The sequence below is a fragment of the Ursus maritimus genome, unplaced genomic scaffold (genome assembly GCF_017311325.1).
Source record: "Ursus maritimus isolate PB19 unplaced genomic scaffold, ASM1731132v1 scaffold_24, whole genome shotgun sequence".
Classification (NCBI taxonomy): Eukaryota; Metazoa; Chordata; class Mammalia; order Carnivora; family Ursidae; genus Ursus; species Ursus maritimus.
Window position 1 is genome coordinate 21,494,874 of NW_024424897.1, and position 3,776 is coordinate 21,498,649.

At 61.1% G+C, this 3,776-nt stretch overlaps 1 protein-coding gene across 1 annotated transcript in view; it reads right to left on the reverse strand.

Moving 5' to 3' along the window:
- The window catches only part of THRA (thyroid hormone receptor alpha), a 22,330-nt gene extending 18,717 nt beyond the window's left edge, over window positions 1-3,613 (reverse strand). Inside the window, exon 1 of the mRNA XM_040640673.1 lies at window positions 3,466-3,613. The gene's annotated coding sequence lies outside the window, so the exon portion shown is untranslated. The remainder of the gene's footprint in view (window positions 1-3,465) is intronic.
- Between the last annotated feature and the right edge of the window lie 163 nt (window positions 3,614-3,776).

A 3,776-nucleotide genomic window follows, 5' to 3' on the forward strand; every position in this document is an offset into this window, starting at 1 on the left:
AGAAGGAGAAGGAGAAGGAGAAGGAGAAGGAGAAGGAGAAGGAGAAGAAGAAGAAGAAGAAGAAAAGAAAAAAAATCCCTCCTCTTAACCATGAGAATATACCATCTGCTAAAGGAACCATACCTTGTTCTTTGCTCCAGCGGTCTCCCCTGTGACTGTGCCTCAACTGCCCCTTCTGTAGCGGCCTATGGATATCTAGAGTAGACTCGCCTCCCGTGCCTCCTCATCCAGACACGTCATGCTGGAGGGGAGCGCGGCCAGAGGGGCTTGGTGCCCCCCTGGGCTCTGGGCCCCCTGCCCCGCTGCCCCCTGCTCAAATTCCCCACTCCGGGCTGGAGCCTACACTCCCGAGGTGCCTCGCTCAGCCCCCCACATGATGTGGGCAGCTGTAGCTTCAGAAGCAGGCCCTGAGGCTGGGCAGAGGGCACAGCTGTTGGGCATCTCCGAGGTGGATCTCAGCTGCCAGGGGTGTGGAGAAAGGCCATTGTGAGTACTGCCACTGACCCTGCTTGGCTGGGCCCTGCCAACTCCCGCCACTGCCCACGGGGGCGGCTATTTGCCAGCGGGTCAGCGTGGCGGGGAGCGTCCTCGCCGGCTTGGTTAGGAGCTTGCTGGCTGTAGCCCTCACACACGGGCCTTCCACCCAGCTGGTGTGCCCTGGCTGGGCGTGCGGGGCGCAGAGGTCAGCGGGAGCCGGAGCCGACCCCCATCCCTTCCCCCCATTCTCAGCCCCCAAAACTTGCAGCTGCAGCGCTGAGGAAGCGCAGGATGTCCTGAGCAGCCAGCTGAGCCCCCCGCCCCCCCACCCCAACCTCTTGTTGACCCCAGAGGCAGGGCAGGCGGGCCGAGGGGCGGGGTTTGAGTATTAACAACTGGAGAAGTATGAAACTCATCACTGCCAGTTCCCAGCTCTGAGAAAGGAGGCTGTGGCAGCGACAGAGACAAGAACAGGGGTAGACAGGGGCAGCGACCCGGGTGAGAGTTCCAGACTGTCAGAGAAACAAGGAGAGGGAGAATCAGACACAGCAAGACAGAGCAAAAGGGAGACAGCGTTAGAGAGAAATTCCAAGTCAAAAATACACATCACTCACCCAGACACTCACCAGCATACAGCCTCCTAAGGAAGGCTTCCAAGTTTAGACAGGAGGGCAGAGGTGGGAAAAGGGGCCAGACTCATGGTGGGAGGCAGGAACTCCTCTGGGGGGGGGAGGGCGAGTCCATGGCCCCAGGAAAGGCTCAGACAAACGACCCTGGCAGGAGCAGCTAGATCCCAGGTTTGCTTTCAAGGTGGCTGGTAAGAGGGACCGCTCCCTAGGAGCTGGCTCTCCCCAACTTCCCCCCCTGCCCGCCCCAGCAGCTAGGATAATCTCAGCTGCTGGAAGTCACTGGACATTGCTTCAGCCCCATGACTCGGCCCTCCGGAACCCCCCTGCCCCTGCTCTCTTTGCTCTTGTTTCTCTGTCCCTCAAAAAAAAAAAAAAAAGAAAAGAAAAGAAAAGAAAAAAGAAAAAAAGCTGAGCCTAGAGGAAGACAGGAGGAAGCTTGAGGGGAAAAAAAATCTACAACTGTGTGTGCATCTAGGGGTGTGCCTGACCGCACAGCTACAGGGTACGGTGTGCACGCCTGCAGATGTCTGGACACAGCTGTCGGTGTGGACCTGTGACTGAGTGGACCTGAGCCTTCTGCACCTGAGTCCCTGGGACTGTGTGCAAATGAGTACACCTGTGTGTCTGGAGTTCCCAGTCAATCAATTAACAAGTATTTACAGAGCACTTCCTGTGCTAGGCTCTGGGTGGGATCCAGAGCTCTTCCAGTGATTCTCCCAGGTCTCAAAGAGCTCACCCTCCCGTGGGGGGTGGGGAATGACGAGCTACAGAGACTGAGAATATTATCATGAATGCATGCCTTGCACCATTATGCAGGAAAGTCTTTTCAGAGACAAATTTGATTTTCCTTGGAGTAGAGGTTTTGTTGTACACAGAACCTTAGAGATCCACTAAAGAGTCCAGGAAAATACTTGTTGCTAAGTTGTGTATACATGTGTTGATGTGTAACTGCGTTTGCGTTTGACTGAGTGACAGTCACTGTCAAGGCAGGCAATGATGCCTGTGTGACTGGGCTCATGCTAGCACGTGTGTGCCTGTGAGTGACAGGGTCTTTTGTAATGTAAGGCTGTGTGCAATTGCTCTATGTTCATGCATGCGTTCGATAGTGACTTTTTCTGTGTGGGTGACAGCGACTCCTCCTTGCCCCTGTGTGTGACAGCATCTCCGTGTGACCCTGTGCGTGGGTATGTGCATGGATCGGTCTCCTCGCTCTTGGTCTCCCGTGGGTGTGTCCCACCCCTTAGAGCTCCCCGGTGCAGCAGCAGCCTGCCTCTTCCCTTGTCCCCATGTGGGTGTGTCCAGCAGCTCCTGTCCTTGAGTCTGCCTGGGTGTCCCTGGGTGTGCATGCATGTGGCTGTCTGTGTGGGCATATCTCTGTGTCTGCATGTCACATTTGCTTCCCCTCCCTCGCCGGGGACAACAGCCCCCTTCATCCCTTCCCCTTCGTGGGGCCAGAGCCAGCATTGAGGGGCAGGCTCCTATCCCACTGGCTTTCCTTCTGCGACCTCCACCCTTGTAAAAGGTGGCTCTCTCCATTGGCCCTACCATCCCTGCCTCCGCCCCAGGCCTTTCTTTCACACCGGACAAGGGAGGGCCCCAGGCACAGAAGGGGCACCAGAGATACGTTGCAAGGGGAGGGAAGCAAGGGGGGGCGCACACCACACAGGTCCCTTCCTCCCTCTCTTCCCTAACCACACTAGCTTGCAACTCTCCTGATCATCTAGGGACCCTCACATACACTCCCCCCTACACACACACTCCCTCCCCTCCAAGCCGCGTTTTTGCAATTAGGAGTGTTGCAACCAGAGAGCCATGCTCAAATGGGGAGGCGGGTGGAATGGCGGGGGGAGACTTCCCTCTCCCGGGGCCTGTGCAAGCCCACCCCCCACCCCACTCATACAGCCCTCCGCAGCTGGAGGCGGCTTTGCAAAGGCCTCGGCCTCTGCCTCGGAAGCTAGGGGTGGGGGCTGGGGGGGGGGCAGGCCTCCGGCGCACCGTAAACAAACCGCGGCGGGCGGGGGAGCTCCGGCGGCCGGCAGCGGGGCCGGGCCCGGGGGTGCGCAGTAGACGGGCCGGACAGAGGCCGGGCGGGCCCTCGAGGGGGAGGCCTGGACGCCATCTCTGCCGGCGAACCCCGGGGCCCACCGACCTCCTAGCAACACCTCCCTTCCCCAGGGCGTAAGTTGCGAGCTCCCGGACTGTGACAGGGTGACCGGGGCGCCGGGGAAAGCTGAGGCTGGCAGCGGGTACCCCCGGGCGCCCCCAGCCCGCCAAGGAGCTGGCCCTAGAGCCCCACGGCTTTGCATAATCAATCGCGAGGCATTTGCATATTAATGCCCCCTCGCTCCCTCCCCCTTACCTCGGCGTGGCGCGCTGGACAGGGCTGGGCAGCGACGCGGGGTCTCAGCGCCCCGTGCCGGGGGCGTCCATGGGGGGCCGGTGGGGCCCGGGCCGCCCGCCTCCAGCGCCCGGGTGTGAGTGCGAGTGAGCGCGGGGGGGGCGGGGGGCGAGTGTGGCGGCCCCGCGGCTCCTCCGGCAGAGGCGGCGGCCGCTCTTGGCTCCTCCCTCCCCCGCCCCGCTCCGGCTGGGGCTCGGGCTCGGCGCGCCCGGCCGGCTCGCGGCTGCTCCCTGCAGGCCGCCTCGCCGCCGCCGCCGGCCCCCGCCCCCCGC